This window comes from Equus quagga, chromosome 15, assembly GCF_021613505.1.
Source record: "Equus quagga isolate Etosha38 chromosome 15, UCLA_HA_Equagga_1.0, whole genome shotgun sequence".
Lineage (NCBI taxonomy): Eukaryota > Metazoa > Chordata > Mammalia > Perissodactyla > Equidae > Equus > Equus quagga.
This window is the reverse complement of record NC_060281.1, coordinates 65,413,773-65,439,121: the sequence shown is the minus strand read 5'-3', so window position 1 is coordinate 65,439,121 and position 25,349 is coordinate 65,413,773. Positions and strand designations below refer to the sequence as shown.

Genomic DNA, 25,349 nt, shown 5'->3' with positions numbered 1-25,349 from the left:
GGAGCCAAAGAGGAGAGGATGGATGTTGGGAGGAGATGCCAATAAGCCAGCTGTGAGGCACCATTTGCACTGAACTATGTCACCTGGAATCGTGCTGTGTACAACCCAACCAGTCTTTGCAAGCAGCCTCCCAGCCACTCTGCTGTCTCTGGGCATTTCAGGGAAGTTTCAACCCTGCAGGGTCAGAGAGGCCTTCCTGCCAGGCCACTCGGTGTGGCTGGGTCCCTCTGGGTTGGGGGAGGGTGGTCCCAGCTCCCAGGGATGAAAAGGCTTCCCGGCATAGATGCTTGTTGGGTGGGACTCTCCGGCCATTCATCACTGCAGGCCCCCTGTTGAATGCCCCCGACTTGCGGTGCGGGGCTCACCTGCTACTGTCACAGGGACCCCCGTCCCGTCCCCGGGAGGAATGAGCCTATCTGGCTGCCTTCCGTCGCTGGACTGGAGGTCAGAAAACACTGGGGGACATAAAATGCCCCGCTGTTATCTCGTTCCTCCAGTCCCGAGGTCTTCAGCACTCCCCTCCCCCCTCACCCTTCAGACCTCCGCGCGGTTGCCTCTCTCTCCATTTCCAGAGCTTACAGTTGCACTTAGTGGGGAGGGTCTACGCCATCTTGTGTGGACCCAAATTGTACAATTTTTAAAAACCTTTCCGTGCTTGTACCTACGGTCATGCACCGCGTCACGGCTGGTCAACGACAGATCGCACAGACGACGGTGGTCCCACGCCATTAGCGCATAGAGCCTAGGTGTGTGGGAGGCTGTGCCATCCAGGTGTGTGTGAGGGCACTCTCTGATGTTCGCAAGACAAAATCACCTAATGATGCATTTAACGAGTCCCCAGGGTCAAGCAACGCATGACTGTACTTAGATTTTTTAATCAATAAACACTTGGTAAGCAAACACAAAAGCGTGAAAACAAAGTACTATTTCCTGGCAATCTACGAGAGATTAATAATGAACATTTTGTGACTCATAAAAAGAGATTTTCCTCCTTTAAATTCAGTGTCAACCACCCACCCTCACTGGGATACCCATGATGCTTCAGAAACATGCGTTGTCAGAAGCTCCAGTCAAGCGAGGATCATTTCCGAGTCTGTCCATTTCTGAAGGCTCCAGGTGATCGACTCATAGGAGGAAGGGTTCAGGCACAGGGCCTCCGGGATCACAGAATCCAAACAACTCACTTCACAGCCAGAAAACTAGAGGCCAGGGTGGGTGGCGTGCCTCAGCAGCACAGCTTGTAGGGGAAGAGCCCAAACTTGGCCTCGAGGCTGAGCCTCCGCTCCACCAGCCATCACTGGACTCTGCCAGGATCGCTGCTCAGCGCCAGAGGGGTCCAGACACGCCCGGGCTCCTAGAGCTCCAACCCCTCCTCTCACCCACCGTGCTCTGTGCCAACTTCTCCCAGGACTCCCACGTCAGCACTCAGCTCTCACGAGCCGCCGTGTCCTCTCGGTTTACAGTGCTGTCCCTCCCTCACCCTCTCTGGGCTGCAGCTGTGACACAATAAATCACAGGGCTGTTTTCTTGGCCCCTTCATCTTTCGCTCCACCGGAAGACTGAGCACCCGGGTGCTTTATTTATCCTCAGTGCTGCCTTCTGGTCCTCGGCTGGAAGATGCTGGCTGCCGGGTACAGACCTTCACTGCAGGTATAAATTGCAGACACTAACCGTGCTGGCAGTGAAGCCACCTCCTGCAGACAGGATTTACTGCAGTGGCGAGGGCTGTGGAAAGTTCAGAAGGTTTATACAGCCTTGATTTAGAGTGCCCTTCATCTGTTACTACAATCTAATCACTTTCTCCTCAAACAGCTCTATTCCAGCCTGGCACACACAGGATAGAAAGCCTTGTATTTTGCTCGAAATGCTGGTAACATCCACTTTAGGAAGAGCCGACACCTAGCAAGCAGGACACAGGACGCGTGTCCACCCACTGCCTATGGAGGAGCTCCTTAACTGCTCTGATGGAAAAGTTCTCGGTCGTGGAGGGCGCCTCCGAGAGACGACTCCAGATGAAAGGAAGGCTGCTGGAGGTAGGAAGCTGGGAAAACCGCGATTGGCTGCTGTTTGTACCTGAAAGAGGTCCAGTGCAACCTTCGAGAAGCCAATTCCTGGATAGTTCATGGGGTCACGAGTCCCTCCCAAAAGAGGCCGAGGGACTACAGCAACCGAGACGCACAGGAGTCCTCTGGGGACAGCCTGACGGGCGGGTGCTGGGGGTGCCACGTTGCACAGCTGGGCACGGTGTGGGGTCACGTCCCTGGGCCAGAGAAGAGGCCTGTGCATAGACAATCTGCTTGGGACGACCCGTGGGCCCGCCCAGACTGGAGAACAGACCCTCGCCTGCGGGCGCCATCGGCCCCACCTTCCACGGCTGAGAACTGGCCGTCTGAGGCATGTGCGTGTGGCCCACAGCACGCGTCCGCTGGCCAGTGAATGGCTTTTTTTTCATCTGCACTTAAATGACTTTTTAAGATTATTTTGGCTCTTTTGTAAGGTTCCACCTTTTTTTTCCATCTTTTATATTTACTCGGTTTTGGCAAACCTTTGGGTGAGAGTGGGCAGGTTACGGTGTGCGAGCTGTTCTGCGACGTACGAATCCCCAGTCCAGAAATGGTCTGACCGGCTTCTCAGCAAATAAAAGCAGCCCTGTGTCGGGGTCCCCAAGACCACCCGGGGGGCAGAGATTCGCCAGCAGGAATCACAGGACTCAGCAGACAGTGTGGTCGTGCTCGTGACGATGCCTTATTACAGCAGAGGACGCAGAGCGCGGTCAGCAGAGGGGAAGGCGTGGGGGTGAGGTCTGGGGGAAGCGGGCCGAGGCTTCCAGAGCCCCTCCCAGGGCAGTCATGCAGGACGCACTTAATTCCCACAGCGTGAAACTGCGACCACAGCGTTAAACTGCGACCGCACCCGTGAAGCACTGTCACCGGGGACGCTCATGAGACGCCCAGGGTTTACTCAGGCTGGACATGTAGGCACCCCTGGCTGGCACCTCCAAGACTCCCGACTCCAGAAGGAACCAGGCGGTCAGGATAAAAGACATGGTCCATGCAGACGGTCTGGACACGGCGAGCCCTCTTATTCGCTGAGGAAAGGTGGGGATCCTCCCGAAATCCCAGATCCCAGACCCCACCCATGGGCAACCTCGCCAGCAGGCCTCCGGGACAGCAGCCTCGGGCCTGGGGTGGGCTCCCCTCCACCCACCCCACCCCCTGCCTGCACAGTGGCTCCAGTTGACAGACGTGCTTCTGGCTGCAGCTCCACCTGCACACCAAGCCCCACGTGCCACGTCAGGACGAGGAAACAGTCACACGTTGCGTACCCTGCTCGCCGGGTGGCGCTGTCAGCTCAGGCAACCGACACCCAGCCCTGGCCGGTCAGGGGCCCCGCCCATAGCCCTGTTCCATGCAGCTTTTAATAAGTAGCATGTTATTTTAAACTAGGATTGCCATCTTGTTTCCCAAAATCGTGAGGCACCGAATGCCTGTGGGGAGAACACGGGCTCTCCAGCTTGCTGCAGACCCCCCCGCCTCAGTTAATCACACTAAGCGGTCTTCATTTATTGCATTTCCACCCTGGCATCAAAAGACCTCTGACCCCAGCCCCACCCCCACCACACGGGTGGTTTGCATGCACACAGTGGGCACTTTTTCTCTCTCTCTTCCTCCTGGACTCATTCATTCGACCCCAAAACATAACTGCAGTGCAGAAGCAGGAGGAACAGAGGCTACACTGGCACATCAGGAAAAAATGGTGTTTTAAAATAACTTTAAGGCATCATTTTGACAGGACGGTTAAGATGATGATGGAAAGACCTTAGAGGAAGCAGCACGGCAAGATCAGCAGAAATCTGGAAAGGCTGTCCAAGAGCGGTTCTATCTGTAAACGCCGCCGCCCCATTAACCAGGCCGGGCCGGCTTCAGCCCAGGCTGACCCCCCAGACGGTACCGAGTTCTGGATCTAGATGCCATCAGAGTCAAGGTACGTGGCTCGCAGGTCTGAGACCTGTCACTTGCAGCACAGAGGCCTTCCCTTCTCCCACTTCACACCCGATCGTGACAAGAGCCTCTGACCCCTCTCTGGTCTGCGATCCCGCCTGCTCCCATCTCCCTACACAGACGCTGTGCGTGAGCTGACAAATGGCCACTCACACCCCTCACTCCCTTGCCTTCCTCTCGTACAAATTGTCCAGCTCCCCTTGAGGCAAAGACGGGGGATGTGATATTTCTGATCAGCAGGTGTAGGTGGAAGTGCTTAGGAAGGTTGTATCTGTCAGGATCCAGGACCAAGCAGATGCCACACCGCAGGAGGCACTGTCACAGCTGCGTGAGTGGGCTGAGCGGCCAGCGAGGAAGGATGCAGCCCCAGGACTGGAGACACTGGGAAGCTGCTACCACCTGGGTTTTCCGGCCAGTGGGCAGCCGTAAACATCCCAGCCTCTCGCCAGCCTCATTGGCCAAACCCAACTGGAAGCCGGAGGTCCAGAGAACCTGAGGGATGAGGCCCATGGGTCAGCCTCCCAGGGCAAAGGGCAGACTAGAAAGGGGCAGGGCTGGGCTGGAACACAAATGGAGACCATTCACCATGGGATTCCACCCTCCCAAACACAGAGACGGGGTCTCGCAGAGGAAGGCTCGCCGCTGCCTTTCCTCCCGCCTGGAGAGCAGACGTGGGGTCTGGAGGTGCAGCAGCCGTGACCGTGCAGGCAGCAGAGCGGGAGGCCGGGCCCCTGGGGCCCCTGCCCCGCCTGGGGGCTCCCTCTGGACCTGCTGTGTGAGAAAAGCAGCCCCATCTCCTGAGACAGTGTGGGGGCTTTGTGGTGACTGCAGCCGGGTGCTATCCCGCCGCCAGCCCCGACCTCGTCCACACTTCATGTTTCTGTAATGCTGTGTGTGGCGGCACAGCTCCAAGTGTGCTCTCTGATTGGAAGGGAGAAGAGCCATGCCACCGTGCCCTTTCCTTAAATACAGGAAGGGACAAGTGGTTCGCCTGCGAGGAGCAGAGTGCGCGGGGGCAGCTCCCACCGGACTCTCCTGACCCGCCTCCCAGGGACGTCCCAGCTCAGCGCGGGGATGAGGTGGCGCTGGCTGACGTGGGGTACGCTGGCTGCCTGCTGCTCAGGCTTCCAAGACAGTCTTCGCTTCAACTCAGGGTCACTCCTTTGTGGGGTCACGGACTGTTAACAAGAAGGGGAACCCCCAAGGATCAATAAACACCTGCAGTCAGGGAGACAGACATTCAACGAACGACAGAAAGAGTCAGACAAAACGCTCTCCTAACAGAACAAGCCTCTCACACACCAGCTTTGCAAAAACTGAAGAGCGATGACCCCTGTGCTGGCGAGTACATAAGGAGCAGGACAGCCCACACTAACAGGCAGGCAGGTCAAGTCCTAGAGGCCCTTAGAAAGCAGCCTGTCAGAGGCAGAATTTAAAAGACTACACATATATTTTGACCAGAAATTCCTAGAAATGGGTTCCATAAAGGAATCTATGCACAGGATCTTTGTTATTACACTGTAGAGGCAATAAATAAACAAAAACTAACACTTGAATGTCTTTTAATGTAATGTTGAATAAAACTGCAGTGTATCCACAATGTTATATGTCAATCATACCTCGATAAAGCTGGGAAAATTTTTTTAAATTACGGTGTATACATACCATGGACTGGCATAGAGTAATTAAAAATAATGAATTAAATGCATATATATTGACATGAAAAATGTTCATAGCATGCTTTCAAGTGAGTAAAACAAGTTATATGTGTACACACACATAGCAAATTCCCATTTTTAACAAACCAACCAGCAAAACCCAAAAGGACCTAAATGAGGGCTCGTAGTTGTTGGCATTTGATCGTATCGTGGGAGAAAGGCATGGAGGCAGACACACGGGGTCCTGGGCATATGGAGTGTGAGGGGAGGATTCTGAGGGGAGAAGCAGACAACGACGCATGATGAAAGCAAGCAGCACCGTCTTGCCTGAACAGTGATAGGCACCTCCCGTGGTGACAGGCAGAGGTTTCCATCCTCTGCCAGCACGCCTGTAAGACCCCGTTAATCCGTCAGACGAGCCAGGTGGAGCAGCTGCCTCCTTAGACGCCCCGGCCCTTCTGCCCCAGGAGGGAAGTGCTCCAGACAAAGGCGTTTGCTTTCTCACCTGTGACAGGCCTGGGTCTCTGTGCCCAGTAGGAGAGAGCAGCAGTCGGGTGCACACGCTCACACAAACACTGTGAATTTTTAAAGAAACCTACAGACTGGTGCTGTGTCCAAGAGCAGAGGATGTCTAGGATTACAGCCTACCACATTCTGTCTGCGGGCGTCCCAAGGACAGGTGGGGAGCTGTCCAAGGTATCCTCTTCCATGCCCAGACACACGCACACCCTCTCTGTGCTTCTCCTTGGCTGCCTCCTCTCCTCCCCTCCACACCTCATCTCTTTCCTCCCTCCTTCCCTCCCCAGTCCTTGTCTCTCCCTCCTCCTCCTGTCTGCCCCTCTCTCCCTGTCCCCCCCCCATCTCCCCCGTCTCTCCCTCTCCCTGCCGTCTTCAGTAGGGCTCACGACTCGGGCTGGTGCAGAGTCCCCTGAATAACAACCACAACAGCACACACCGAGTGCCCACTCCTCGGTCCTCAGAGCTGCCTGCAAGATGGGTACCATTGTATCTAACATCTGAGGAAACTGAGGCACAGAACAATCCACTCAACCAACCAACAAACGTCTACCAAGCGCCTGCTCTGTGCCGGGACTATTCCAGGCAGCAGTGGACAAGCAGAGGTCAAGGACCCCCGCCCCCCAGTGCATCCAGGGCAGAGCCTGCAGCCGGCGGGGAGACACAGTGTCCTGAGCTGGTCAGCCTGGGCTCGGGGGCTCCCTCCAAGGCCGGGTAGCTCTCCTTTCTCATCTCCGGGAAGAGCAAGCAGAGGGCTTGGCTGGAGGGGAAGCGGGACCCAGGGAAGGAGACGAAGAGAGGGCAGCTCTCGTTCCGGCGTGGAAGCCACGGAGAGCTTGGCTAAAGCCCCATCCAGGAAGGACAGTGGGTGCCACCTGGACGGCCTGCTGGTCCCCCACACATGGTGTCAGCCGCCAGCCTAAAGCTGGGCGCTGGGGCCCCAGCCCTCCTCACAGGTCCCACTTCCTCCCGCTGCTGAGATGCCCCATCCTGTCTCCTATTTCTCTAGGACCCCAACCCCCATCTCACGGCCGCCTGTGCTGAGCCCTCCCTGTGGGCCAGGCCTGACACGAGGCCTTTTCAGTCCTCACTGGTTTAACCCTCACAAGCAACTCCTCTGAGACTCACGCTAAACCTCCCGTCCTGATTAATCGCACGGTGCTGTGGAGGCTTAGGGAAAGAAAGCGCAGGCACGAGTCCGCCAGCTGGTAAGTCATGGAGCCAGGGTCTGAACCCACATCTGCCTGCGTCCAAGGGCACATCTCCCTTCACCGGACTACATCTTTTTCCTTTAGTAAATGCTGCCCTAGGGGTGAGCTGGGAGTTCAATAAAAGCTCTGGTCATACTGGTTCTAAGGACGTGCCCGTGCCATCTCTCGGGAGAAATGACAAGTAAGTTTCATCTTGCGTCCACTTTATTTAATGCCTGCCTGCCTGGAGCATGGCATTAAGAAGGATTCAGAGGCTGTGACCAGGCTTGGCAGGAAGGGCACGTGGAGAACCAGCACTGTGTGCCAAGGGCAAGAGGTCGATAGTGTCATGTGTGTTGGTTAGGATATGTTAGGGTCAAAAAAGCAATGAAAGGGCTTCAGGTAGAGCTGGATCAAGTGGCTCCCGTGATGCTACTCAGTTTCTTTCCATGGGTCTGGGCTGCTTTCCTCGGGTTGGCTTCAATATCTGACTCCCCACATAATTCCAGGCTAGCTGCTAATAGTTCCAGGTGTTTGGGGTTTTTTGGGTTTTGTTTTGTTTTTTATTTGCTGAGGAAGATTCGCCCTGAGCTAACACCTGTGCCAATCTTCCTCTATTTTGTATGTGGGTTGCTGCCTCAGCATGGCTGCCAATGACTGGTGGAAGTCCAGACCAGGGAACCGAACCCTGGCCGGTGAAGCAGAGAGTGCCGAACTTAACCACTAGACCATGGGGCCAGCCCCAAATTTCAGGTATTTTAAGCTTTCTTGTCCACATCCAGCAGGAAATAGAGAATATCTTTATGGTAGCACGGCAACAACATTCCCCATTCCCAAAAGTCGCTCTGACTGGACCACCTGAGGCCAAACAGATAGATCTGAACGTGGCCAGAGGGACAGAATGCACAACAGCTGGCCAAGGCCACACGCTCTCTCCCTGGAGGAGGGGCAGAGGCAGCTTCCTGAGCCTCATGGATCGAGAAACTAGAGGGAGTGCTGGAAAGGGGAGCGTGGACAGGCTCCCGATAAGGATAAGCCTCCCCCTGTTCTGTATGTGACGTCTCTGCCCAGGAGGCTCCTCCCTCCACTCCGAGAGCGCGGGCGGGAGCCCCAGTACCTCCTGCCCCGTTGGCGTGAACAGACGCGGGCGAAGACAGGGCCGACGTGACTCCCTCTCCCTCCGGTTATCTCCTCTCTCATCCCATGTCTCCGCCTCTGCAGACACAGGGGCTGCTGCCAGGCAGGACCTTCCCAAATGCCTGTAAGACTGACCCCCATCTCACCCATCAGACGGGGGCCGAGCCCGCAGGGTGAGACGAGACACCCCACGGGGCACCCCAGCCAGCTCCCGTGTGTGTTCTTACACGGGTCATCAGCAGGTGCGACACTGTAGCCTGGTTTTCTCCGGGAAGGACTTTTTGTGTCCATCTGAGGAACAAGGAGGGAATGTAGGAAGGAGACGAGCTGATTACGTAAGAGGCACGAAGGTTCTTTAGAAACACACTGACCCCGTCGCGGATCCGTGGTGGGCAAACCACTGCCCACAACGGCCTGGAGAGCGTCACTCCCTCTTCACCTGCAGCGCTCCTTCGGGGCCGCACGAGCGTCGGGTGAGAGTTACACGTCCTAAATACCTTACAGCTCGAAAAAGACCCAGAATTCTGCAAATCAGGGGATCCGTCCACATCCTCTGACCACTGGACAACATCTCCAAGCTGCCCAGACATCTAGCTCTTCCTGCTCTGCTGAAACACTGTGATTCCCACGCCTCCTGTTAATTCAGAACTCGGCTCCGTCCACAGCCTTCGAGGACCGAGGCTTCTCTGCTCTGAGCGTCGGAGCACTGACCCTGAACCCAGCTGCTCACAGGCGGAGCCCTCCCTGCTTACTTCCTGACCCCCCCAGCGGGGACAGGAAGGAAAGGCGTCACAGGCCTCCAGGCCATTCCCGCTGCTGCCACCAGCCTGCCTTCCGCACGACAGGAAGTCGCCCAGCTGGAAACCAAGCGCCCGGTTTCCCACTCAGGGGCACTTCCCCGTTGACAGAATCACCATAAGAGGGTAAGAAGGATTCCACACGGATTCTACTGAAAAGATTCATTCTTTGACCTTTGAGCCCTGATGAATTCCCCTTCCACTGCTTTCCAACCCGCCAGGCCCCGCACACACAGCTTCCCAAACGGGGGCCCGGGACGGTCCTTCACGGCACCCGCGATGTTCTCAGGCGCAGACCTGGCAGGCATTTCATTAGTCATTGGTTTGTAAATCATATAATCCTCCTCAACTTAATATTCTTTCGAATTATTTATTTTTTTCTGACAAGAAAGGCTCCATTTGGAGCTAAATGTACTCCACACTTTAACACGTGGCCATCTCTCTTTGGGAACAAGTGTGGGCAGGCCTCAGGTCTGAAGGCCCGCGCAGCCCCCAGAATCGAACCGGATTTGAATAACAGGGTGGTTTCCTTGTATTTATTTTTACTACTGTGTTTTACCTCCTATTTCTAGCAGGATTTTCCACTTAAGGTAGTGATATAAGGTTTCTTTTCCAAATAGATTTAGACAGTACATCAATTTAAAGAGAATACAATAGTGTTACAAGTGATGGTAAAGTTACCAAGCAGATGGGGCAGAATCCAGGAAGGTGGCGATTCTCACAGACAAATATCTGAGAAGCAAGTGAACACGACTGTCTGTCACCCAGCCCCCAGGCGCCCAGCCCCCGGCCTAACGTCCACGACGACAGTGCCTGCTCCTCCCCTCTGCCTGCACTGGCTGGCACGGCTGGTTAGCACCTTCCTGAACTCATGTTGTTAGCTCCCCACCATATCAAAGTCATTAAGTGGCTAGATTGTGTCTGACCCATTCCCACATCTTCCCCAGTGCACAGAGCAGAAGCACTGGATAAAGTTTGATTAACTGAGTTGTTTCCTCTGCCCCTATGAATCCAACCTCTCCTCTAGGGCCCAGCTCTGGTCCCCCTCCTCCAGGAAGCCCTTCTTGATTACCCTGGGCCATAGCATCTTTATGAAGAACCTGTTTTGGTTTTCTCTGCATCCATTCCCCATTCTTCTAGTTCTAATAGTCCAATTTCCCTCTGAGAAATGACTGCTCTCCTACTCAATCCAGGGTGGACATATGTCCCAGGCCTGGCCAAAGTGTCATCTGTCCTCAGCCAAATAACTGATCAAGGAACAGGCTATGTCTCAGGCTGATTGCCCAGTTGGTCCCATCAGAGACAATCTCAGACTTTCTCTTGAACTATGAGGAAGAAACAGCACCCTCCTTCCCGCTTAGGTTTCTAGGAAAAGAGAAGGTTAGCCTAGAGCTGCTGGTGGCCACCACATGGAAAGCGCCTGCCAAGATAAAGCTGTGCAGGGGAAAGATGGAGCAAGAAATAGAAAGACACTAAATCCTGATGACATTGCTTCAGCCTCTGGATCCATCCATGCCTGAAGTCCTTCTCTCAATAAATATCCCATTTTGCTTAAGCCAGACTGAGTTGACTGTTCATTAACTTGAAACCAGAGGAGTTGTGACTAATACACCATCCTTTGAACCTCAAAAGTCCCTCTTACCTGTACTGACCCTTTGAATAGAGAAAGATACTATGGCTCTGTGTCTTCACACAGCCTTCTTATAAGGATACCAGGTAATAGATTTAGGGCCCTCCTAATCCCAGTATGACTTCATCTTAACTTACATCTTCATGACACCGGCAAAGACACTCTAATTCCGAATAAAGTTACAATCACAGATACCAGGGGTTAGGATCTGAACATATCTTTTGGGGAGACAAAGTTTAACCCGTTACAGCTACCATCTTGCAACTTCTAGGAAAGCCAGGCTCAAGGCAAAGCCCACACTTTAAGAGGCAGGAAGGAAAGAGAGAAACAAGAGGGACTCATTTGTGTTACCTCTGGATCTAGCCTCATCTGAAGTCAACACAACATCTGGAACTACCCCCCTCCCTTGGTCCCCCAAGATATTCTTTCTCATTTTAAGCCCATTTGAATGGGTTTTCTACTATTTTTGACAAAATGTGTTGTAACTAAAATGGGTATGGAGTTTCCCAAGTTTCTGTTCTCATGAGGTTAGGATGGTCTCCCCAAAGCAGGATAGATTTCTGGGCACAGTGACCAGGGACTCAAGACCCTCCTGCCGGCTCCTCATGGTGAAGACAAAAAGACCAGACTCTCCTCATCCTCAGGGTTCTCCCCTCCTTCACTTTCCTGGCGCAGGGTCTGCTCGGCAGCAGGGAGTGGCTCCCACCCATCATCTCAATGGGCCGGTGCCCCCCACCCGCGGGGGCCTGGCAGCGGTTCACCCTGCGCAGCCACAGCTAAACCAACAGCCTGGAGGCTGATGGAATTTCAAAAAGAAATTCAGGCAAAATGCCTTCTTCAAAAGTGTTGAGACAGAAATATTTCTTTATAGCTTTGTAATGGAAATACCCTTGAAGTCAGAATTCTAGCAATGTAAACGAACGGGAGACTGTGCATGACAAGCATGGAGAAGAGACACTTTAGTCGTGTCCGACTGCACAGTGATCCTGCTACTAATGCGAGTCACGGCCCATTTGGAAAGAGAGGGAGGGAGGGTGGGAGCGAGAGAAAGGAAGTTTGAACCTCCACCCCAGACTTTCATAGGAGATGGGTCTTTGTCCAAAAGCCAGAAGTTAACAGCTTGCCTGCTGATGAAGTTTCTATGTTAAAAAAAATTTTCTTTGTAAGAAGCTACCTTTGAATTACGGCCCAAATAGGCAAAACTGGAAAAAAATACGTTTTTCCAATGTGTTAGTATTCATTTATTCATTCAGTCACCCAATCATTTATTCAACAACCTTATGTGCTTACTTATGTGCAACCTTATGTGTCAGAGAAACACTCTAGGTGCCGGGAATCCTGAGTAAATAAGGCAACATCCCCGCCCTCGTGAAGCCTATATTTTAGCAGGTCGCGCGGACCACAGACAAGCAAACAAACAAACGTGGTTTCAGGGCGCGTTGAGCGTGTGAAATATGATCACTGCTTCACGAAACCAGGCGCGCAGCTCCTAGTGGAGTTGGTTCCCTCCTCTCCTCCAGGACTGAAATAACCATGGCCTCTGCCCACCATGTCATTATCGATTTCTCAGTTCCTTGGGAAACAGACCCTTCAAATTCAGAGAAACCCCAAGCCCCTGGTTGCAGCATGGAGCTTCTGCGTGTGGGGCCCCCACGCTGACAAAGCAGGGAGTCAGAAAGCCGCGGTTCTGGATTAAGGGTCTGGGATATTTTCATGGAAAACAGGTGATGTGCGAGCACTTTTTCTTCTTTCCATAGTGACTGATTAGTATGTAGCCTTAATCTAACAAAGCTGCGTCGTCATGGGAACCAGACATATTCCACGGCCACAGGTTAAAAATTAAGCTGCACCGGTGGTAATGCTCCCTTATCAACCTCCCCCCTTGCCTGAGTCCCGGGCAGCTGGCCGCTCTCTGTTGATAGCATCTGCCAAATGCTCTGTTGCCTGGATACTAGTTGGTGACAGGGACAAGCCCTGGCTGGACAGCAGGTTCAAAATGCCCAAAGGCTGGACATAGTGACCGCACAGAGTCAGTAAGGAGATGGCCCTGCAGACAGCATGCGGTCCTTGGCCCTTCACACGAGGGAGAAGACAGAGGGGTATGTAGGACAGAACTGTCACCCCCGCCAGGATCCCAGAGGCACTGAGGACCCAGCCGATGGCAGCACACGGCACAGCAGTGTTTCGCCGGAACGTACCCGCTGGCACGGGGACTCGAGCAAGGAGAGGAGAAAGAAAGAGGCTCCTGGATCCAGCAACCACAGGGCGTGAAGGACCGTAGGGGCTGCCCTCTGCTTTCTTCTGGCCAAAGCAGCCAGCTTCGCTCTGCACGTGGTCTTGGGAGAAGGGCAAGCAAGGTGCCCAGCCTTCTCCAGCCACAGGTGGAGAACGCAGCCAAGTCAGGCCGATGGAGCCCTCCGCCCTTTGAACTTAAGTCTCAAGCGCAGGGACCCAAAGACAGAAACCAGTGGTTGAGGCAGATTCATGCCAGCGGGGTCATCCTGGGGCACACCCATGAATACCTGCTCCCCAACTCTCAGGTCCTTCCCCTTCCTCTTGATCATCTAGAAAATTCCTTTTCTTGAGATAAGCCAGAATTAGGTTCTGCTGTTTGCATCCGAAGACCCCGTGTGAGTTTGGTAAGGCTGCCGTTACAAAGTACCACAGACCGGCCGCACAAACAACGGAAGCGCACTGCCTCACGGTTCTGGAGGCTGGACGTCCCAGACCAGGGTGTCTACAGGTCGGCTCCCTCCAGGCTGTGAGGGAGAATCTGCTCCAGGCTCTCCCGGCTGCTGGTGCGTGGTTGGCCATCTTTGGCAGTCCTTGGCTTGTAGAAGCCTCACTCCCATCTCTGCCTCCATCCTCACACGGCCTTCTCCCTGTGCGTGTTAAATTCCCCCTTTTATAAGGACATCAGTCATGCTGGACGAGGTCCCACACTAATGACCTCATTTCGACTTGACTGCCTCTGTAAAGACCCTACCTCCAAATAAGGTCACATTCTGAGGTACCCAGGGTTAGACATCCAACATTTTGGGGGAAACACAACTCAACCCATAAAACACATCTATGTGATCCAGAGTGGACCACCCCACACAGCCCGGTGAGTGCATGGATGTGGGGTAAGGCTGGGACCCAGTTCCTGAACCATGGAATTGTTATGTTAGCAATGGCTGACGAGCAGCATGCCTTGAGATCTGGCAGGATGGACAGGCAGACACACTTCTGCGAGGAGGAAGAGGTGTTCTCACGGTGAAGGATGAGTTCCTCTTTTTACACCAGTCTCTTGGGAGCACGGTCAATCTTATATGGGGAATAACATTAGATGGACTTGAAAACTCTTGGTCCTGATCACAAGTCTTCAGCAAATGGATCTTCTGAATGGTGAGTGTGAAAGTGGTACACTTTGGGTGGATCCTTTCCATGAGTAAAAAGTATGGAGCCCAAGCAAAGATAGTACAAAGTTCTGCCTGCTTTGTTGAGCCTAACTGTAGATACATCACGACAGTGGGCAAATAGCACCAGGCCCGTGAACTCTAAGTGCATGATTAATGGACTCTTGATTAAAAGTGAAGCCAACACAGAGGAAATTGACTGAGATTCCCAAAACACTGTTTGAGCTCCTGAATCAAGCCATTCCTGCAGCCAGAAGCTACTCTCTCTTCAATTGCACCAGTCAATAAACTCCCCTTTTTGCCTAAGCTAGTTTGAGCTGGCTCTCTGCCATCTGCAAGGTAAAGAGCCCTGACAAACAGAACGGCATAGAGCATAGCAGGGCCCAAAGGCCTTTCTGAGAGGACGGCCACATCAGCAGCCTCATTTCTCTATTCTGCAGGCGGAGAAAGTAGGGAGCAAGTAAACAAATTCCAGGGTCTGGATTTGCAACAAGACCAGAGTGAAACAAATACGGTCAAGATCCAGAAGCCATCACTGAAAGTCTGGATTTCACAGCAGTTTCTGAAGCCCCTGACACACTCATTTGCGCTTTCTTTGCTTTTTCCTGCCTTTGCAGGGAAACAGAGAGCCATTACTGCACCAGGCCTCGCCGTGCGGATGGTGACCAGCACCACGTGCGCCCCCCGAGAGGCCCAGGACTCCGCGGACGGTCACCTGACTGGAATAGGCACGAAGACTTCGATAGAGACAGAGCCCATTCCATTTTGACTCGTCTGCTTTAAAAAGAAAGGAAGGAAGGAAGGAAGGGAAGGAGGGAGGAAGGAAGGAAGGAAGAAAGAAAGAAACAGAATGGAATTTAAAATACATAATCGCTTTAGTCATGAAGGGTAATGACATCAAGAGCCGCTTGAACAGACATTTCCGCACAAAGAACATTAGCCAGAGACAGTCTGTCCTGAGGCCTCGACCTACAGCGAGGCCGGAACCGGGGGTGGGAGCAGGGGGGTGGGCGTGAGGGGGCGGCTCTGTCTGTGGGTCATCTGGGTGTGGCCTGGAGCACAGGAGCCGCCTGCCGCCCACAGGGCTGACTCTCTGGGTTATAGGTTACTGGGTTTTACGTCACTATCAGGAAACCATTGGTTAATATACTAGTTATAACCTTTTCTAATAATTCTCTTTTTTTCCAGCAACTATAGGATGGTATCTGGGTTTTGTTGATTGGGTTTGTCTATTTTGTAGCCTGTAGAACACTCTGGAATACTGGGTTGGTCAATGGACTTAGGCAATGCCCTCAGCAGGCTGGCGGTCACAAACCCTCCACAGCGCAGAGGAGACAAAATCTCTGTCTCTGACCCTCCGCACAGTGTGGGCGCCATCTCTGTTCCCAGAGCTCACGGCCTTGAGGCAGCAGTCAGTGCCTGCCAGCCCCGGGAGGCAGGGGCCCTTATCTAAGGGGGCAGTGGAAGAACAGATGGTGTGGCCAACGGGCCAAGATCCTGTAGGGCCATTTCCTGCCAGCGTCAGAGACTCCAGCTTTCCACAAATATTGACTGAGCAGCTATAATGTACAAAGCCAGGCTGTTAGACTGTCTACACACACACACGCCCCTGTAGACATGCAGAAGATGCTGCAGAAGGACCAAACTCGTGACAGTGCTCAGCTTGGCGGAAGGGAGACCGCCAAAGATGCTGGAGTTTTCACAAACTGACTGACTCAACCTACCGCCTGAGTGATGAAAAAGGAACTTGGGGAGTCGCAGAGCAGCGACCGTGTGCACTCGGACACAGACACACACAGACGGGTGCACACACACACGCAGATCCACCCCGTTTTTGTACGCGTATGCATCTGTGCATCAAGCATTGTGTTTGCACGCGTATTGTGTATGCATGGGGAAAGGTCTGGAAATTCTGAAAGGAAGCACCAAACTGGTAACGCTGACGGTTGATGGGGATCAGGAATGGGGACGCTGTACTCGGACTTCAACGTTTTCCTCCATACACCTCTGCAGCACGTGACTTCAAGGAGCATCTATTGTTGCTCTTGAAATCTGACAAAGGAAAATGATTTTAAAGATGCTCCCACATATTCAACCTCTGTGAAAGTGTTGTGGATGACACGATTTCTCCAGCTTGAGTCTATGAATACAAATGTTAATGTTTTATTTACACAGAGGGGCCCTGGTCCCTGTTTAAAGGGACAGTACAACCGCGTTGAGACTAATGATCATCACAATTTACGTGCGCCATTACAGTCACAAGGCCTCAGAGAGCTTCCACCCTGGCGATGCTGAAGGTGTCTGAGGCACTTCTATCTTCCTCCAGACAGCAGGTGCTCTCAGCGAGCTGCCTCCCCCGAGCCAAACGAGCAGCCCCCTGGGACTCACCGGCCAGACCCCCGTCTCGAGAAGTCGTGAGGATCTATTTCCTGATTACCTTCCCTTCATGGTGAAGCAATTCCAGCATTCCATTCCCTTCGGAAGTGAGAGCAATAGCTAAATTTAATGCAATAACTGAATGATGTATCTGCAATTCCAAGCAGCCAACAATCTATCAAAAAAAAAAAAATCAGCCCATTCCAAATTTAGGAGAGATTCACACGCATGCAGATCGCTCCTCGCAGTAGCTCTCAGGCCCAGAACAACCAAAATAAACAAAATCAAGTGATAAGCTCTCAAAATAAACCTGCCTGGTCCCCCTAAGAGAACACAGTAACTTGCGGGTCCCACCGGCCATGTAGAATAAATGAACTTGAAAAAATACACACAAATAATAAGCCGCATCACTCAGTTGAGAAAGAGCCTCTTTGAAAGTGCTTTTAATGACACAATTTGTCTGTTGAGGGCATGCAGATAAACATCTCTTCTTATAAATGAAATCTATTGAAGAAACTGGTACTGTTACATTGACGATGAAAGACGAAGGGTTTGGGAATATTTTCCAGGCATCTCCCCACCTCCAAGGACGCCGCCTTTCCTAAGTAAATGAGGGGTTTTTTCGGCTCTATAGTGATGGGAAACGAATGGTTACTGAGTGCATACCCTCTATCTGAAACAGCTGAGTTCATATACAGACTCCTTCTGCCTCCTGCCAGGGAAAATGAACACACAAGATAGAAATCACAAGACTGGGTGTGAATTTAAGACTACTGAACACATACTGGCTGAGTCCATTTCTACCACCATCACCAACCCCACCAAGATCACCACAGTTTCTACCACCACCACCATCACCGCCATTATCCCCACCATCACCACTCTCACCACCACCATCAGCACCATCAGCACCATCATCGTCACTATCGCCGCCACCACCTCCATCATCACCACTACCCCCACCGCCATGTTGACTGGATTATAAGATTCAGACTCATTTGTTTCCATCAAGAGCAGCCCCCAATGCCAAGCCCAGGGAGGGGCACCAAAGGTTCAGCTGGTTGATCTTCTGCTTCGTGCTCAAAATGCTTGACAAGCCACCAGCGCCTGGCCGGCCACCTGCCGCTTGAAAATCTTTGGCAGAAAGAAGCCGTTATGATTCTTGCCACCTCACACCATCGCATGATCACACGGTGTGAACGACTGCCCTGTGTTCAGATCACGCCTCCGCAATGGAGCCCTCAAACCAAACGTCGTCTAAAGGAGCGAGCGAGCCAGCCCGCATTTCTCTCCTGAACTCTGACTGTGGTCACCTCACTGCTGATTTCTCCCTGTGTTTAGATGTAACAAACTCAAAAATTGAGTTTCAGTGAAAAACTGAATCTGAATCTTTCCTAAAGATCTGATTCTCTTTCCATCTTTCTCGTCTTAGGAAGTGGCACTCCCCTCCACCGGTGTCCGTGCCAAAAGTCTGAAAGCCACGCTTATCATCCTTCTGATGAGGATTTTTAGGCTGCTTAATTTTAAAACGGTTTATGACGAGGATTTTTAGGCTGGTTACTTTTAAAACTACAGATAAGAAGCAGGCTCCGAGGAGTGGAATTTGCTTGCCCTTTGATCAGAGACAGCTGCATTTGTGAAGGAAATCTCCATGCCTCCCTCTCTGCGCCAGGAGGAAGGGGGGATGGTCTTATCTCTGGAAACTCTTAATGGGGAAGGCAAGAACTTAAGTTGTTTACCGTCTGGCAACCTCATGTAACTGACCCCCCACCCCAAAATCCTCCTTTGTCTTTAGTTGAAGATAATATTTGAGTGGTGACTTCTGCCATTTACTCAATCCGGTTTGATTCTTATCTAAAAGTTGTGGGACCGCCCAATGGCCGGACCCTACCGGCACTGGTATCATTTTAACTTTTTTTCTTTGTCTCGTAAAGAGATAACTCACATACCTACGCCTTAAATTTAGCCTTACTCTCCACCCAACTTTGCAGCAGAGGCAGCAACAGGAGCTCTGACTGCCCGTGGGTCCTGTCCCCACGCACCAGCTCTGCCTGCCTATGGGTCCTGTCCCCATGACAGAGGGGGCAGCAGCAGCGGCTCTGCCTGCCCATGGGCCCTGTCCCCATGCCAGCGGGGGCAGCAGAAGCAGCAGCAGCAGGAGCTCTGACTGCCCGTGGGTCCTGTCCCCATGCTATTCTATACTATTCTCTAAATAAAGGAGCACTACTGCCAGATCTTAAGAGTCTAAGAAATCTTTCTTTCGACTCCTCGGCTCACCGACCCCGCATCACTTCTGCCCCCTCCTCCGCCCCGTCCATCACAGCGACTGGCAGATCCTACCGCCCAGACTCACCCGGAATTTCTCCAAGGTCCTTCACTTCCCCCACTCACCCTGGCCAACCCACCACTGCCACTCATCTGGACTCCATGGTGGCCGCCTAATCCTCCTACTACCACACTTGCCTCCACCTCCACTCAGACTTAGGGGTGATCTTTTTAGACGGAAAATTTGATCACGTTGCTCTCCTACTTAAAATCTGTCACTACTGGCTGGCCATTGCTCTTAAGATTTAAAATCAATATCCTCACACAGCCTACAAGGTCCTGAGCGAGCTGCCCCGTCCACCTCTCTCCATCTGTGTCCAGACAACCACTTCTCAAGCTCTTTCTCGCCTCAGGACCTTTGCACCACTGTTCCCCCATGACCCTGCTCCCTCCATGAAAGGACAGACACTTGCTCTGTTCACCAGCGGTCCTCCGCAAAGTAACGGACATAAAGTTGGCGCTGATAAACAGGTCTTAAACAGACCAATAAACGAAGAGAGAGTGCACGCCGCCCCCGACTGACACAGGGGATGGGACCTCAGACGGAAGAGAGGACCTTACTACAAAGTCCCCTGCAGGTTCTGGTCTCAGGACACCAAGGGTGGGTCCCCCAGAGGCTGGGTCTGACCAGTGGCGTCTCCAGGACCCACAGGCGTCGGGGTGACGGGCCATTTCCCAACTGCAGAAAGAAGCACGATCTCCTGTCAGAAAAGGATGGCTTCCAAGTTGGCTGTTCTGCCCCTCCCACCTTTGTCTACGCCCAAGATGCAAGGAGAGGCAGAGGACACGCTCTTGTTTTCCAGTTCACGGTGCTTCGGGCTACGTGGGTGACGGGAGCTGAGGCTAAAACCGTAGTCTTCCCAGCCTGACACGGGTCCTTCCACTCCTCTGCAACCAAACTTCCCAGAAGAACAAGGCGGAAATACGTCCACACCTGACACAAAGCTCTCGCAGCTCTTTGAGTAGAACGCAAAGTTCCTGAACGTGTGTGGGGCCAGCTGCCCCTCTTGTATAAGGGTGACATGCCACTGGCTGATGACAATGAGGGACATGATGGAGACCATGCGTCCACCTCCAGGCTCTCTCTGTACATATGCTCAATTATACAAACATGACTGAGGCCCAGTGGATTATGAGAGGTGTTACTATAGGTCAAATTAATTAATAAAAATGAATATAAAAACCAATGAGCACACAGAAAACTGAGAGAATTCCCATCTTGCTGCCAAATATTCAAAAACAGAAATTCCCTGAGGCCAGCCCAGTGGCATAGCAGTTAAGTTCACATGTTCTGCTTGGTGGCCCAGGGTTCACAGGTTTGGATCCCGGGTGCAGACTCACACAGGACTTATCAAGCCATGCTGTGGTGGCATCCAACATATAAAGTAGAGGAAGAAGAGCACAGATGTTAGCTCAGGGCCAGTCTTCCTCAGCAAAAAAGAAGAAAATTCCTGTATTTGAGTAGACCTTCCAGTTAACATAAACAATCAAAATATCAGAAGTTGTTTACTTCTCTTTTGTTTTCTTAATAAAATATTTTTAAACTTCTTAGAATCACAGCCTAAGATGATCAGTTGAATTATCTTAGGTTTCATCCAGAAGCTGATAATCGTCCAGTGTTCAAAGGAACAGCGTGGGCGAGGGGAAGAACGAACAGCAAGGTGGGCTTTAGCCTGGAATTTGGAACCGGAAAAAGGTCTGTCTGACTGAAATTCAAATTAGGTCAATATAGTAGACATTTCCTGAAGAACTGTGAAGTTCCTGGCAGTCGTTAGACCCAAACATAAATAAGATCGAGTCCTTCCAGCACCCACAGTCTGACAAGGCAGGCCGGAACATGCGTGGATAATTTTAATTCAAGCTGGACTTTAATAGGATTTATAATGATGTGCGGAGGAGACGCGAGGGGAGGATGTCTAGACAGGAGGTGGGAGGTTTGTTTCCCGGAGACGGTTAACGATGGAGCTCAAGATGCAGAGGCGGCAGGTGGAGCCCACAGCAGCATCCTGAAAACAGAAGTCGCCGGAGTCCACCTGTGGATACCGCTCCGCAGCCTCACAGGCATAACACAGGTAACTGGGCATCTGCCCACACCACCCTCTCACCAGGCAGGAGACTGGAAATACCGTGTGGGTAGAGGACAATAATCCCAGGCCAAGACTCCACATCGTGACAGCAGAGGCCTCCACTACCAAGCCTTCAGTCCCCTGTGATTACCTCGGAGTGAGCCCGCCCGGGACAAGCCCACGGACATCCGCCAGGCTGTCAAGACCTTGCTCCCAAACCAACCAACCAAGGATTACTCACCACATTCAAAAACCTCCAATGTGGAAGAGTAAAATCAAAGTAAAACCCAGGAGAAAGAGGGATGGTGCAGGCTACCCAGAGTCTCTACAAACAGGAAGAGACCAGGATGCCCTCAAAGGACCAGTGAAGGACACAGAGCACTCTCGGTGACGGAGAGGAGAGTTGCTAAGATGAAACTGAATTTAAACGGCAAGTGTGAAAGATAAAGTTAAGGAAATCTCCCAAAGTGATAGGAAATATAAAAGAAGAAAAAAGGATTTTAAAGATCAACTGAGGAGGTCCAACTTTTACTAATAAGATTTCCAGAAAGAGAAAATGTAGAGAAGGAAATTGTCAGGAAAATATACGAACATTTTCCAGATTAAAGGATCCCATGAGTGCTCTGCAAATGCATGAAGAGAGCCACAGCAAAGAGCATCGTGAGATGTGAGAAGACCCTAAATACTGCCAGTAATAAAAAAGAGGTGGCATTTTAAAAGCAACAAAGGAGCATCAGATTTCTCAGCAGCAATCCTGGAAGCCAGCAGAATGCCTTTAAAGTCCTGAGCAAACATTATTTCCAGCTCAAGATCCCACACCCAAAGAAGCAGGTGACCAAGCAGGAGGGCAAAGAGGAGATATTGCCACACACGCAAAGACAGAAAACTTAGCTCCAGTTTATTCATTCTTAGGAGATGACTGGGGAATATGCTGCTGTCAAATAAGTTGAAAAAACCAAAAGGGAAAGCCACCGATTCTAAGAAACAGTAGATCCTAGTGGCAGAGAAAACTCTGGGGCGACAAGGGAGCCTCAGATCTGGAGGAGTCAGTTTAGGGCAGGAAGACAGAGGGTTTTATAAATAAACTACCTGGTGAAAAGGGAGATTCAAGAAAAGTTTTTGACATGATAGAGAACTGGGAGAGAATTTTCAGCATGCAGATTGCAAACGGCGTGATTGAAAATGAGGCAATTAATAACTCCAGGAAAAGCCAAAAGCTGCACAAGTAAAGAAATGTAATCACAGACACTAACTGGTTCTGCGGTTGACAATAGCTACAGAACAAGTTAAACCCTAATCACTGACGACTCAAGCAGCAATTCAGCTGTCTGTGTAGGTTGGGGATGGGATCTAAGAAACTAACTCTCCATCGGCCACAGGACATCTGAACCTGAGCACCACCGACCTCCGGGCCTGGATGAGCCGTCGACGTGGGCGCATCGGAGGATGTTTCGAAGCATCCCGGCTAGTGGCAACCAGATGCCAGCAGCACACCTGGTCCCCCAAGTTGTGACAAACAACTGTCTCCAGACATGACCCCCAGGGGCACGATCTCGCCTGCTTGAGAACCACTTATCCACCATCACAGGAAGCGCTCTTCTTGATTTATGAAAACGGATGTCAAAAATAGCAGTGTAGGCACGTTATTCAGGATTACTGAGGTAATTCACAGAAGAAACCACTTAAAAGTGTTAAAAGTAGGTTAAAGGGACTGGGCGGTGGAGAGAAGACAAGGCAAGAGATGCTGGATTCATCACACACCTTTAGGCTCTGTTGATGTTTTAAGTCCGTGAGCGCACTTGACACTCACAAACACAGCTGGAGCTCAAAGGGAGGCTTGCTTCTGTCTCCTTGGGGAACGCACTGAAGGCTTCACGTGTGAATCTCGTTTCAAAGGGAATCTTACATATCACTTTAACTCACTCGGTGTGCTTATGTCTTTTCTCTAAATTACATGAAACAAAGAGCTATCAAATAACAAAATCTTTAAAAAAACAACAACAACTTAAATACCCCCTAAAATCATCCAATGCAGCCCCATGGTCCCCCTACTACACCGTGGGAATGACAGCTGTAAGCAATGAGAGCCGTGTGGAGGTCTCTCCACGCAATCAAAAGGGCAGAATAAAAGGTGAGTCTCAGCAGAGACTTCCCAGGAGAGCCCGCAGCAGAAGCCCTTTGTGTGTGGACCGCCTCCTTTTAATGCAAATCACCCAAGATTGTGGCCACCACCCCACTTCCCGTCTTGTCCCTCTAAGGAATCATGGCATCTCAGAGACAGAGTTAAGGATGACATAAAAAATAAGAATACAGGAAAGCATGATAACTTGCAAGTTATGCAAATATTTCCTAAATCTATAAAAGAAAACCAAGTTTTAGGTAGGACAAGAATTCCTAGCCTCCCAGTGCTTTTAGAGCATCTCGGTGGTCTCTGCATTGCATAAGCAAATTCGCCTCTTGTCTTCCTTCATCTCTCTGGGCCCTGGGGCGCTGCCTCTTCAGCCCCTCCCTCCCTTCTCCTGCCCACTCCTCAGAGGAACCAGCAGCTCCCATATCGCTCCATCTCACCAGGCTGACCTAGAACTTCTGAACGATTATAAAGCATGAAAAACTACTCCATAGGGTTACACGTGAAGCATCATTATTATTAGTTCAAAAGTGGTCCAGGCAGACAGCGCCCTTGAGGGGACGTGCATAACCAACTCTAACGGCTCTGAAGTGAAACTGAATATAGAACTCAACCATCACTTTGTACAAAGTTTGAATTAACAGAGCTGTTTGGGCAGAGGGGGAAAGAAAAGCCACGATTTATTGATGCATGTTTTCCCACAGCCATCAAACGCCAAGCGAGAGAAAACACTGCCACCTGCTCCGCCCGATAAACATGTTCTTCACGGCGCACAAAATAAATTCTGTCATGAGGCAGATCCGTTCCCACTGTTTGATGTTGGGCGTGCACTCAGCTCTCTTCATCTATCTGTCTACCCAAGGGGTCTCCCTACATGGAAACAATAAAAAGGAATCCACCAGTCTTATGGCCAGCGTGAGCTGCCTGACATTTTCACATACATTATTTCAACCAACATTGGACTCATACAAAATAAAAATGCTACAATTATCTTCATTATCTAACTATGTTCATCTAAAACCTTCACAATGTTAAACCTGGTCTTTCGCTGGGCTTAAAGCATTGACAAATGCTGCCCCAAAATACAAAACCAGAGTGAAAATGCCACTGGAGACATCGTAACTCAAATATGTGCTGTTTTAAGGTCAATTATGTGAGGCTTAAAGGAGCAAAACCGAACTCGGTTTCAGACTGGATGGAGATGTCCCGAAGGGTGAGGCTCCATGAGAAATCGTGGAGTACCCCCTGCAGGAGGTGAGACCGCCACCTCCGTCCTGAGCCACGTCACCTGTGAGCATCCTGCTCACGATGTCCCCACGAATGACCCTTGGTGCAGAGGATCCCTCCTGGGCAGATTCGGCACTAAATGCCCACAGGGCAGCACTGTCATCTCAGCCAGGATAAGACCCACAGGCTTCAGAACAGGAATTACCACAAACGCCAAGCCTGCAAAATACTTCTTCCCATCTCAGCCCATCAAGGCAGTTTTCCATCCTTGAGCCAGGTGCCTCCAGGAGGTTGTTTCCCTCCCTCTGTGTCTGAGCCATATCTCCTTCACCCACCAGACTGCCTGTTCCCAGAAGCAGGTACTTACAGGATGTGGGGGACCAGCGCTCCAGTGGATCAGAGGCCTCGCCTGGGCCACCCGGGCAGCACCCGCTCCCTGTCCCCGTGGCCGCCAGCCTCTCCAAGCCTCCGATGTTTGCACTCGGCATCAAGCTGGAAGACTATTTACTTATTCATGGACTGCCCAAGCCAGCCAGGAACTGCTTTGTGTCAGCTGAATAGGATGGTAATTCAATCTCCGAATGGGAGCTGTTCAGCACATGGCAGATCTGCCACAGTGAGTCATGCAGATAAAAAGAACACGGCTTTCAGAGGCACGGAGAAAACTTGTGCTTTGACAAGGAGGAGTGTTATAGGACACTACCTTCTTTTCCCCAACCAGTCTCTTCCCTTTGAATCTGCCCACCCACAGACACTCTCTGCGAGGCGCAGGGCAGAGAGAATTACGTCCTTGGGGGGAGCGAGGGGAGACGCTCCCTGCTCTCTTGAAAGCAGTATGAACATTTGCAGAGAGAAGATGGAAATGTTTGGGACTCAGCAAGAAAAACTACAGGGAGGGTG

At 51.6% G+C, this 25,349-nt stretch overlaps 1 protein-coding gene and 1 long non-coding RNA gene across 9 annotated transcripts in view; one reads left to right on the top strand and one right to left on the bottom strand.

Moving 5' to 3' along the window:
• RIMBP2 (RIMS binding protein 2) overlaps nt 1–24,927 on the bottom strand; it is a 194,461-nt gene extending 169,534 nt beyond the window's left edge. For all 6 annotated transcript variants that reach the window (XR_006885172.1, XM_046638728.1, XM_046638726.1 and 3 more), the window contains exon 1: nt 24,817–24,927. The gene's annotated coding sequence lies outside the window, so the exon portion shown is untranslated. The remainder of the gene's footprint in view (nt 1–24,816) is intronic.
• LOC124225986 (uncharacterized) lies at nt 1,572–5,683 on the top strand. 3 transcript variants are annotated; one of them, XR_006885174.1, is made up of 3 exons: nt 1,572–1,650; nt 1,813–3,098; nt 3,793–5,683. It is a non-coding gene; the product is annotated as an uncharacterized LOC124225986 (long non-coding RNA). The 3 variants fall into 3 exon arrangements; XR_006885175.1 differs by having other exon boundaries at nt 1,589–2,772; nt 2,876–3,098; XR_006885173.1 differs by having other exon boundaries at nt 1,589–3,098; nt 3,793–3,984; nt 4,280–5,683.
• Nucleotides 24,928–25,349: the final 422 nt, after the last annotated feature.